Genomic DNA, 12,913 nt, shown 5'->3' on the forward strand with positions numbered 1-12,913 from the left:
TATATTACATGTTCAAATTACTCATGGAAACTAACATATCAAAAGACTGACGAACATGGTGATATGTCTTATTTTGCAGGGGGGTGTTGATGGTTCTAATGGGAACGATGAGCATGTTGGCGATCTTGATTTTGACCTTGACATCAGCTATGATGAATATCAGCAAGAGACATTGGATAGGCATTGGGAAGTCATGGCCAAGACATTCAGGTCAGAAGGAGAGGCGTACATGTTCTATAACCAGTACGCCAAAGATCGTGGATTCAGTATCAGGAGGGACTTGAAAAGATTTGGAAAAGGTTCCCAAAAAGTTTTACGCATGAGGAGGTATCTCTGTTCCAGGGCAGGAAAACGACAGACAAAATTTTTAACCATGGAAGGCCGGACCCGCAGACTGAGACCGGAGAGTCGATGTTTCTGTGAAGCCCATTTAAAAGTGAAGCTTGATAGAAAGAGTGGACTTTGGTATGTCAGCAGTTTCTTCGATGATCACAGCCATGTTCTTGCAAAACCGGACGAAGTCCTTTTCCTACGGTCTCACAATGTAATCAAAGATTTCCAGAAAGCAGAGATTTTAGCTATGGCAGGAGCTGGGATAAGAAAGCATATCATTTTTGATAACTTTGTCAACAGGTACGGTTCGTACGCTAAGACAGAGTTTGGAAGGATGAAATTGTATAATATGTGCTACAGGGAGAAGATGAAACTGCTTGTCCAAGGTGATGCTGACACTGCTATAGGAATCATGTTGGCTAGAAAGGACAGGGATCCGGATTTCTTCTTTGAGCATACCGTTGACGCTCAAGGTAGGCTGAACAACATGTTCTGGTGTGATTCACAATCACGTCGGGATTATCTTGACTATGGTGATGTCACTGTGTTCGACAGTACGTACAAGATGAATAGGTATGGAATGCCATTTATCCCTTTTGTTGGTCTCAACAATCACCGTTGCACTACGGTTTTTGCATGCGCCATTGTTTCAGATGAGACTGAAGGTACGTATGTTTGGCTGCTAGAGACGTTTTTGAAAGCTAACTGCCAGAAGAAGCCCCAGTCTGTAATTACTGGTGGAGATGCAGCGATGATAAGGGCTATCGGGAAGGTGCTTCCTGACGTGTGGCATCGTCTATGTTCATGGCATATTGAAAAAAAACATGCAGAAACACCTCCATCACAAGTCATTGAAGGAATTCAGGTCACTCTTGTACTACGCCACCACACATGCAGTTTTCGAGGAGAGATGGGCCACGTTTGTTCAAAAATGGCAGATGGAGAAAACAAAAACATGGCTCCATAGGATGTACAGGAAGAAGAAGCTTTGGGCTGCATCATATTTGTCTGCTGGGTTATTTCTTGGTATGCGTAGTAATCAGAGGAGTGAGAGCCTGAACTCATGCCTGCACCTACATCTGGACTACGGTATGACAATTGTTGATATGATTGTACACTATGAAAATTGCATCATGCGCCTGCGCGAGAATGAATCGCATGACGATTGCGTGGCCTCACAGACTCTACCAGTAGCAGTGACTGAGTGTAAGACCATTGAGGTGTTTGCTGCCAAAGCATTCACGAAGGCAAACTTTTACATCTTGCAGGAAGATTTAAAAAAGGTACATCAGCTTGAGGTAATTGATAGATTAAGAGGAGCAGACAGTCACAGATTCGTGGTTGCTTGGAAAAATAACAGGGATCATAGGTTTAATGTGGACTACGCACCAGGTAACTCTGCAGAAACTATAAAGTGCAGTTGTCGAAGTATGACTCGCAAAAGCCTTCCTTGCAAGCATATTCTTCATGTTTTGAATGCACTCAACTTACCTGCAATACCTAAGTGTTGTATCTTGCGACGGTTCACGAAGAAAGCAAGATCTGGATTGCCCGTGAAGCGCACCAGCGATCTGTTTTCATGGGGTTGGACGGGTAAGGAGGCCAGAGCTAGATATAGTACGTTGAGCAGTGTATCTGCAGAAGCTTCTCATATCGCATGTCATAACCCATTCTTATTCGACAAGATGCTGGCCGCAATGAAAGAAGTTATAGCGAATAAGGACATCTTGAATAATGAAGAACCCAGTCAGCAAAGCTTTGTGAGTAATGATGAATTTCATCCTAAGCAGAATCATATTCTTATTCGTGATCCAGTGAAGGTGTCCACCAAAGGGGCACCTAAACAGAATATTAGAGATCATGTTAAGAATGCTCTTGAGGTGACCAAAAATGGAAGACCAAAAGCATTTAATGAGAAAAGCAGACGTTTATGTAGACTATGTAGACTTCCAGGTCATAACAAGGCCACTTGCAACCAAAATCCAGAGTACGTATCATGTTGTTATTTTACTTATGTTGTTTCGTTTCGGTAATTATTTTCTTATAACCTATAATTTATTTCATGCAGTAATTGTGGTTGAAGACAGAAGCGGTGTTATTGTAATCTTTAGATTTTTATATCTGCAATAATATTATGTTACATAAGACAATATGTATGTGTTTTTATTGTTATTTAAGATAATACGTATATGTTTTTCATGTTATATGTTGTTCATTTTATATAAGACAATACTACGAGCACTTCAGCCGACATCGTTGTGCTATTTTTAAAATGCAAAAAATGCATGTACCGACGCCATGACGGCGTTGTGTGTTCTGGGTGAAAACCCGTCGCGTCGACCGCATGCGTCGATGTCACGCGGGAGCAGTTAACCCCGCCGCATCGACTGCATGCGCCGACGTCAACGCGGGGCTGCCTACCCCGTCGTTTTCTAGGCAAAAAACGTCGTGCCGACTTCATCCCCCGACGCGACGAGAACGCAGAATGCCCGTTGTTTTTTTGGTGCAAAAAAAGAAGTCGCTGGGACTACATGCGCCGACGTCACGCGGGGCCGTTGACCCCGTCGTTTTTCGGGCTAAACCCGTCGCGCCGACTGCATGTCCCGACGCCACGCGAACGCAGAAAATATCGCGCCGACTGTATGCACCAGAACATAGCACAGTTGATATAATTTTCAACAACAATGCGTAATATTTATATATTACTAAAACTATATAATTACTATTACGTATAAAATGTTTAAACACAAAATATGATAAAATCATCTAGTCCCGTAGTAAACTCAAACACGCATGAATCTCCTCTGATGTCATCTATTTCTTTCTCCTTGCAATCCTAATAACTTTGTCTTTAATTTCCCCAAGTGTGTTCTTCAAAGAAAAAATCAATTGCCCTATCATTAGCTCCCTCGAACCATCAATTGATCTCTGCAAAGCAACACTCAAATTATTTTAGTCCACTATAAATGTTCATAGTAAAGAGTACTAATATTAGTTTTGTACCTGTGAAAAAGATCGATCCCATGTATCGTCATTCCAATTTTTAAAGCAATGAAGAACAAATAATCCACATGAGTTCCTGATACATGTAATTAACAATAAATAATTATGCATCACACACATATAATACATCAACGTTATATTCAACTACATACTCACCCATCTTCTTGTTGAGGCATGTGTTAGGTTTTAATAGGCCATGTGGATACATCCGGATACTGTACAGATCCGGTTGCATTTGCTTCTGCAATATCTGCTCCAATTTCTCTTCTCTAAAAATAGCAATAAAACACAAGAAACTTTCAATAAATAATGTAAACACACAATGGTTCCGCAATGCAAATATGTATTAAAACCTATCAAGTCCTCAACGAGTTTTCTAGTTGTACTGTCAAGTTCTTTTCCTATCAACGAATCTAGAACCTGGAACTCTTCCTTTTCCTTATGCATGACGACCGTAACCCAATGAGTGTTATCCTTGTTGAGAGCCATATAAGTCTGCATAAAGAAAAAAAAAGAAAATATTAACTAGATCAATGCAACATTTTTAATAGTAGTGCATTATTTGTATACATTAGAGCCACAAGAACATACCTTAGGTGCTTTGAAATACTCGTTCATACACCTATTTACGGGTTCATTAGAATTTGACACTTTTTGATACTCATTATCGTTTACATTTTTATCCTTTCTATATTCAAGCAGCCACGTCACCCTCCAAGTAGGTATTATGTAACGTTCGTCTTTAGCTTCCTCCAACAAAAAAGATGAGTACGCATTCATAACCTGAAAATAATATAACAAATGTAACAATTGTACTTTGTTGTCAAATATAATGTTAAAAATATAAATAACTTACATCGCCGTTTATCCATTGGCGGTTAAGAATCTGACAAGCTCTCTCTGCAGTCAAAGCGTCGGTCACACCATCATTGAAAATTTGTGTAGCTTTATATTTCTTTGAGCGCTCACATGCGCGTACAAACATAACACTCGATTTTATTACATCGACGTCAGCACTACTCTTCTTACCATCTACTTTATTAAACAATTCTGCAAATCACAAATTAAAATTAGTAAGCATAACTCTACAATATACTTTGTTCTACGAAAATAATATTGATTCATAACAATCTTACTCGCTTTGGCAGAACGTTTTGCACGCTTGATGGGTTTAACAACAACAAAAAGAGACTTTATGGCTCTTGATGCAGTGCGTTTACGTTTGCCAATCCCCTTTTCCACTTGCTCATCTACTCCATTGTAATGACCCGATTAATGTGATGAAATTTCATTTGTATCTAAAGACGTGACCGTCTTCTCATGTGATACCTCAGGTACTTCGATAGGATCACTCCAATTATCCTTGAAATTGTTCAGATATTCTGGAGTGTAATAATAAGGTACATTACCTTCGTCATCGTCCTTTTGCTTATTAATTTTACCTTGAGAAGGTGTGCGATAGTTGTCCTTATCAGACTGATAAACAAACTCCTTATGACCAAATGCACCATCATTTGTAGATTCATGAATGTCACCATATAGATTCGCTTCTTCTTCCTCTATGTTACCGGTTCTATAGAACACACCGGTTTTGTTCATTTTCTCAATCATCCTCTAAAAAATATATTTATTAACAAGAGTTATTTAAGTCAATGAAATACATTATGCACGATAGTAAAATAGTGTTGCGTCGTTACCCGTGCGCATAACTCTGGCAAGCGACGCATTTCCTTGCGTATTTCCTTTAGCTCATGCCAAATGCGGTCCATAACATTACTCGCGGAAGCCTCTGATGTGTTGCTCTCTTTCTTCTTTCCACTAACAGTAGATTTTTTATTTTTTTCAGCTTGTTCTTGAGCAATTTTTTTCACCCTATACTCATATGTAATATTGTCATCAATCTACAAAAACAATAATTAGAGATCGATAATTATACATCTAATTTATACAATAAGTCAAACCATGGAAATGTAACATTAAAAAAGTAAATTTAGAGAATATGGATTACCATTCCAACACCACGACCATAATCATAATCGTATTTGTCTCTTTTCTCCGCAACAGGTTCCGTCCAGTTCCTCATCAAGGGGCTCATAAGTGACAACGGATCATATTTTGGACCTATAATTGGTTGTACTTTCTCCCAATAGGCATACTACAATACACCAAATAATTTAAATAATATATATCATACTGCGGTTGTACTCATTAACAATACGTGAGTAATAAATCGAATAATACATACCTGCAAAAGGGCAAGGTTTCCATGTGGCCATTCCCTCACACGACCATCCTCTAGAACCTTTCCAATCTCCGAAAGAAAGAATTTCAAAGTAAAATCATTCCAGTTGAACTTACTTATCATCCTTTTGTCCTTAACTAAGGCATAATATTCCTTCGGAATATATTCATGAGAGACTAGTGCGATTACTGTTCCCAACAAAACTAGAAATGTCATCCGGACAAAGTCATCATCCGTGTTATCATTCTTCACAATTTTATTGATAAGATCATCAATCATGATCTTACTTTTTTTTGTGTCCACAAAATTAGTTGGTATTCTTTTCATACTTTTTTGTCCTTCTGCTCTAATAAAACCAACTACATCAACTCCTTGATTTTTCAATCCAAAAATAGATAACACATCATCATGCCCTATTGAAATAAGGCCTTTACTACCAACTGACTCTTGAACCATGAATTTTTTGTTATGGTGATTGTAGCCTTGGATCAAAAAGTGAAGTAAAAATTCACGCATCTTAACGGCGGCATTTGTAACATGCCTTGCAAATTCGTTTCATAAAACATAAATTTTTGACTTGCTGAAAGTTTATCAACAAGACTAACCCACTTCTCAACAGAACATGGAATCACACCGTCGATTTCCATCCTTCATAATTTAAACAATTTGTCACGCACGATGCAATTTCTTTGATATTTCAATAATAACATGATGAATATTATAAACATACTTACCCAATTATAATGTCGATGAAGGAAGAACGGACGGACGAACGGTGAAGGCCGCGGCGACGCATTGACGTACGACCAATGCCGACGGCGACGGACGGTGAAGGACGACGGCGGACGGACGGTGACGACCGACGACGGACGGATGGTGACGGTGATGGACGGCAACGCGCGAACGAACGGCGACGGCCACGGGTGACGGAGTTGTGATGGCGCGGCGTCGGGAGGGATGGATGGCGGCGAGATCACGTCGGCGTACGGCTAGGCGTCGGGGGAGAGGGGGTGGCGAGATCACGACGGGTGCAGAGCGAGGCGTCGGGGGCGTGGCGGCGAGATCACGTCGCTGTGGCTAGGGTATGCGACGTCGCTAATCCCCGCCGTCGTGGGAAAACAATATCACGACGTCGGGTGTATTTTTTTTTTTATTTTTTTCCATATGAATATTTACAAGTCTCCTACATGAAATCTTTCCATATGAATTTGCAAGTCCCTTTCATGAAAAAATTTCATTTTTTTCACGCTTCACGATGACCTTCACAAGGCGGCACGTCAAATTTTAGAATTTTCTCACAATCCGTGCTCTTTTTTTATGAATTTCCATTCAAAAACCGGCAAAAACAGATGCCGGACGTGACACAACGTGCGTTTGGTCACCGATTTCGTCGAAATTTTGCGTGGCATCATTGCATGTGCATTCTCAGGTGCCCACAAAAGTTGGGTGAATTTCATGAATGCATGCATGTACTTTATGTGCAACCCATGGGTGTCGGTATGGACGGAAGGGGTGCTACAACGCCATCTTGCAACTACCCTTCGTGAATTTTTTTTCTTTTTTTCCATGCTTCACGATGAACTTCACAAGGCATCAAGTCAAATTTGAGAATTTTCTAACAATCCGTGCTTTTTTATGAATTTCCATTCAAAAACCGGCAAAAACAGATGCCGGGCGTGACGCAACGTGCGTTTGGTCTGCGATTTCGTCGAAATTTTGCGTGGCATCATTGCATGTGCATTCTCAGGTACCGGCAAAAGTTGGGTGAATTTCATGAATGCATGCATGTACTTCATGTGCAACCCATGGGTGTCGGTATGGACGGAAGGGATGCTACAATGCCATCTTGCAACTACCTTTCATGAAATTTTTTCATTTTTTTCACGCTTCACGATGAACTTCACAAGGCGGCACGTCAAATTTGAGAATTTTCTGACAATCTGTGCTTTTTTTATGAATTTCCATTCAATAACCGGCAAAAACAGATGCCGGACGTGACGCAACGTGCGTTTGGTCTCCGATTTCGTCGAAATTTTGCGTGGCATCATTGCATGAGCATTCTCAGGTGCCGACAAAAGTTGGATGAATTTCTTGAATGCATGCATGTACTTCATCTACAACCCATGGGTGTCGGTATGGACGGAAGGGGTGCTACAACGCCATCTTGCAACTACCCTTCATGAAAAAATTTCTTTTTTTCCACGCTTCACGATGAACTTTACAAGGCGTCACGTCAAATTTGAGAAATTTCTGACAATCCATGCTTTTTTATGAATTTCCATTCAAAAACCGGCAAAAACAGATGTCGGACGTGACGCAACGTGCGTTTGGTCTCCGATTTCGTCGAAATTTTGCGTGGCATCATTGCATATGCATTCTCAGGTGCTGGCAAAAGTTGGGTGAATTTCATGAATGCATGCATGTACTTCATGTGCAACCCATGGGTGTCGGTATGGACGGAAGGGATGCTACAATGCCATCTTGCAACTACCTTCATGAAACTTTTTCAATTTTTTTCATGCTTCACGATGAACTTAACAAGGCGGCACATCAAATTTGAGAATTTTCTGACAATCCGTGATTTTTTTTTATGAATTTCCATTCGAAAACCGGCAAAAACAGATGTCGTACGTGACGCAACGTGTGTTTGGTCTCCGGTTTGGTCGAAATTTTACATGGCATCATTGCATGTGCATTCTGAGGTGCTCGCAAAAGTTGGGTGAATTTCATGAATGTATGCATGTACTTCATGTGCAACCCATTGGTGTCGGTATGGACGAAAGGGGTGCTACAACGCCATCTTGCAACTACCCTTCATGAAATTTTTTCATTTTTTTTCACGCTTCACGATGAACTTCACAAGTCGGTACGTCAAATTTGAGAATTTTCTGACAATCCGTGCTTTTTTATGAATTTCCATTCAAAAACCGGAAAAACAGATGCCGGACGTGACGCAACGTGCGTTTGGTCTCCGATTTTGTCGAAATTTTGCGTGGCATCATTGCATGTGCATTCTCAGGTGCCAGCAAAAGTTGGGTGAATTTCATGAATGCATGCATGTACTTCATGTGCAACCCATGGGTATCGGTATGGACGGAAGGGGTGCTACAACGACATCTTGCAACTACCCTTCATGAATTTTTTTCATTTTTTCCACGCTTCACGATAAACTTCACAAGGCGGCACATCAAATTTGAGAATTTTCTGACAATCCGTGCTTTTTTTATGAATTTTAATTCAAAAACCGGCAAAAACAGATGCCGGACGTGACGCAACGTGCGTTTGGTCTCCGATTTCGTCAAAATTTTGCGTGGCATCATTGCATGTGCATTCTCAGGTGCCGGCAAAAGTTGGGTGAATTTCATGAATGCATGCATGTACTTCATGTCCAACCCATGGGTGTCGGTATGGACGGAAGGGGTGCTATAACGCCATCTTGCAACTAACCTTCATGAAAATTTTTCATTTTTTTTCCACGCTTCACGATGAACTTGACAAGGCGGCACGTCAAATTTGAGAATTTTCTTACAATCCGTGTTTTTTTATGAATTTTAATTTAAAAACCGGCAAAAACCAGATGCCGGACGTGACGCAACGTGCGTTTGGTCTCCGATTTCGTTGAAATTTTGCGTGGCATCATTGCATGTGCATTCTCAGGTACCGGTAAAAGTTGGGTGAATTTCATGAATGCATGCATGTACTTCATGTGCAACCCATGGGTGTCGATATGGACGGAAGGGGTGCTACAACGTCATCTTGCAACTACCCTTCATGAAATTTTTTCATTTTTTTCCACGCTTCACGATGAACTTCACAAGGCGGCACGTCAAATTTGAGAATTTTCTGACAGTCCGTGCTTTTTGTATTAATTTTAATTCAAAAACCGGCAAAAACACAAGCCGGACGTGACGCAACGTGCGTTTGGTCTCCGATTTCGTCGAAATTTTACGTGGCATCTTTGCATGTGCATTCTCACGTGCTGGCAAAAGTTGGGCAAATATTTTACCTTTTTTTATTGTTTGAGAAAAATTATAAGTTATTTATATATAATTTAAGAAAAAATATTTAATATAAGTTCATGAATGTTTATATCGTTTAAGAAAAAATTTACGTCTTAATATAATTTCGTGAATGTTTATATCGTTTAAGAAATATTATAAGTTATTTATTTTTGTTTTCTTTTCATTTTTGTAAATTTTATATATTAGATAAAATTTAAATATTTAGTTAACTAATGTAAACAATTTAAATATTTCTAATAAATAATAATAATAATAACAATGTAAACAATGAATTTAGATTCGTAATAAACTTAGATAAAATTTCATAGTTCCCGATTACATTCGAACATAATTAAAAAACTAAACATAAAATTTAATTAAACATTACTAAATTCTAAAAATCCTAATCTAATCGGAGTCGAGGTAGACGACAGCGGGCCCGTCCACCGCGTCGTCGCCGTCCCCGCCGTTTTCGTCGTCGTCGTCGGTGCTGTTGGCGAGGGCGTCTCAGTCGACGTCGTCGTCATCGCCGACGGGTGGCAGGTTTGCCGCCGTTGCCGCCGTCGCATGCGACGCCCGCATGACGACGAGTAGCCCCGGCGAGTCGTCGGGGTCGCCGTCCTCGCTGAGGACGAACTGTTCCGGCGGCACCTCGTACTTCGTCGGGACAGCCAGGGCCACCACCGGGCCCGCCGGAGGTGGGTGGGGGATTGCTGCCCGACGGCGTAGCGGGGCGCCCTCGCCGCCGGGACGCCCGCCGCGGCCTGCCGCCGCCGCCTGCCGGTAACGCCTGATGACGTCGTTGTAGTTTTCCCGTCCCAGTAGTCGTGCCGGCCGCGGGTGTTGTAGCGACCCCCGGGGTGGACCCGGAGCTGCTCCGGCGTCGCGGGGTTGTCCAGCGTCGGGTACCCGTCCTTGCAAATCCTCCACGGCTTTGCAAGGCGGCACCCTGGCGGGACGAGGAGGCCGAAGTTGTACAGCTCCTGCGTTAGCGGCTTGTCGAGGCTCTGGGGCCAGTTGCTCTACGGCGCGCTGCCGCTGCCGGAGCTGCTGCCGCCGGCATGGTCCATCGCCGGGACGTCGGAGAACGGGGGAGGGAGGAAGAGATCTTCGGGACGACGGAGACCTGCGGCGAGACGACGGAGAGTGGGGGAGAGAAGGAGAGCAGGGGAGCGACGGGTGTGCCAACGAGCCGCGGGACAACGGGTATATATAGCGCCGCGACGGGAGGGGAGGCGACGGGGCAGCTGGCCAGCGTAACTCCCCCGGAGTGAATGCGCGTCGCCTCGGGAGCCGTCAAACCAACGGGCCAGCGGCGACGGCCTCGGGAACCGACGCGACTGGGCTCTGACGACGGGGCCGCCATTAATGGCGTCGCCTCGGGAGCCGGCGAACCAACGGGCTAACGGCAGCATCGGACGACGCTCACGCGATGATTAATGTCGTCTTTCGGGAACCGACGCGGCGAGCTGGCGACGCGGTGGTTAATGGCGGCGGCTTCGGGAAACGACGCGGACTGGCGACGCAGCGCGGGATTAATGGCGGCGGCGTCGGGAACCGACGCAAACTAACGACGCAGCGCGGAATTAATGCCACGGTCTCAGGAACCGACGGATTGACCGCGGTCAGACCGACGTGACGACGCCACGTCGCAGCGGGGTGGGACGCGGGTACGACGCGTATACGGGGCTCCTGTACGTCGCCGTTTCATGAGCTGGCGCCCGTCGGACTGACGCGTGTACGTCGGGACGGGGGAAAAGACAATCCTGCCCTTTGTTACGAAGGGGTATAGTTTAATCTCAGCCGTCCTTGTTTTTGAGGGTTGTACCGCAGAAGAAGTGAAATTTAACAGTCAATCAAGAAGTGAGGAGGTGGAATCGGCAATTTTGCATGCGGAAATCAAAGAGATTGCAGAACCTAGGGGAACTAGGGGACCTGGGATAGCGATCACACGCGCCACACATAGAGATCTTGGCCCACGGTGATAATCAAAAAATCTTGGGAGTTGACAAGAAACAACAAGAAACCCAAGAAATGCATAGGCGAGCGAACAATGGAAACAGCTATCGAAACCCGTACCTCACTGGCAGACTCGAATGATTTGGGCGGTGTTGTAGGGTCCCCCTGTGTGGGGGAGGCGGAGGTCGAAGAAACCAACCGTGGCGGCGACGAGAGCGGCGGTGACGGGGCGGCATCATTCGTCGACGGGGATTGCTTCGCGTCTCCGCCTACAGACGACGAATGGGTCGAAGCACGGCGCCGAGTCCGCGAGAAGATCTTTATCAGCGTATAGGGAGGAAAGCGTCCAAGGAGCACGCCGCGGCGAGAAGTACGCCGGCGCCGCTTCGGCGAAGGCAGCGTACGGGGATGGTGCTGCTGCTGCGTCTGCGTCGGGGGAGAATGCGCCGGAGAGCCCCGACCCTGCGGCGACCCTGGACTGGGCGGTGAGATCGAAGGCCGCCGTCGCCGTCGATTGGGCGGTGGCCGGCCGCGGTGGTGATGCTTTGGCGCGGCAGGCACTCTCTATTGACGTATAAATGTGTTGCCTAGTCTCTTTCATCAGATCAGTCTATTGGTTGCATTGGCTAGAACATGCACTTTTATATGGTATTAGAGCCAAGAGGTCTCGAACATGCACTTTTACACTTTTTGCTTCCCCCATTTTTTCCTTCTGTGAGTTGTCCAACGGTTTTTTTTTCGAGACTGTGTATGTTGTCCAACGTGGGATGGGAGCCCCTTATATGGCAACCTGGGTGCTCCCCTGTTTTCGTTTTCCTTTTTTATTTACTTCTTCTTTTTCTAATTTCTGTTTTTATTTTATTCTATGTTAAAATAATTCAGAATTTTAAAAATTGATTTTTGGAGAAAAGGTTGCTGCATGTTCATTAAAAATATATGGTTACAACACCACACATACACTCAAACAAGACAAACAGAGAAGAACATTTGTCCCGACACAAATACAGAAGGGACTCCAAAACAAAAAAGTAGTGCAAACAAGTCCTTGGGGGTCCCTCCACGCTGAGAAGTAACAATTCACAGCCATCACCCACCATCCATGAAGTATCGTCGGAGGGGAAGGAAATCAAGATCCAGTACACCCAAATCCGAAGAAGCACCATCACGACTACAATCACTTTGTTCGCTGAAGAACACGTCCACCACGAATGGCCGAACAATTTTCAATATGGCACATCGGCTCGGAGCCACTCACATTCTAAAATATTTTAAAAAATCAAATTCCTAAAAATAGTTCCTGAATTCAAAAAATATTCATAATTTTAAAAATAACGAATATTTATTAAAACATTAATGAACATGTTTTTATTTATAA

General features: G+C 43.6%; 1 pseudogene; it reads right to left on the reverse strand.

The window, feature by feature from the left end:
- Positions 1–3,147: 3,147 nt before the first annotated feature.
- Positions 3,148–10,945, reverse strand: LOC123405096 (annotated as a pseudogene).
- Between the last annotated feature and the right edge of the window lie 1,968 nt (positions 10,946–12,913).

This window comes from Hordeum vulgare, chromosome 6H, assembly GCF_904849725.1.
Source record: "Hordeum vulgare subsp. vulgare chromosome 6H, MorexV3_pseudomolecules_assembly, whole genome shotgun sequence".
Taxonomy (NCBI): domain Eukaryota; kingdom Viridiplantae; phylum Streptophyta; class Magnoliopsida; order Poales; family Poaceae; genus Hordeum; species Hordeum vulgare.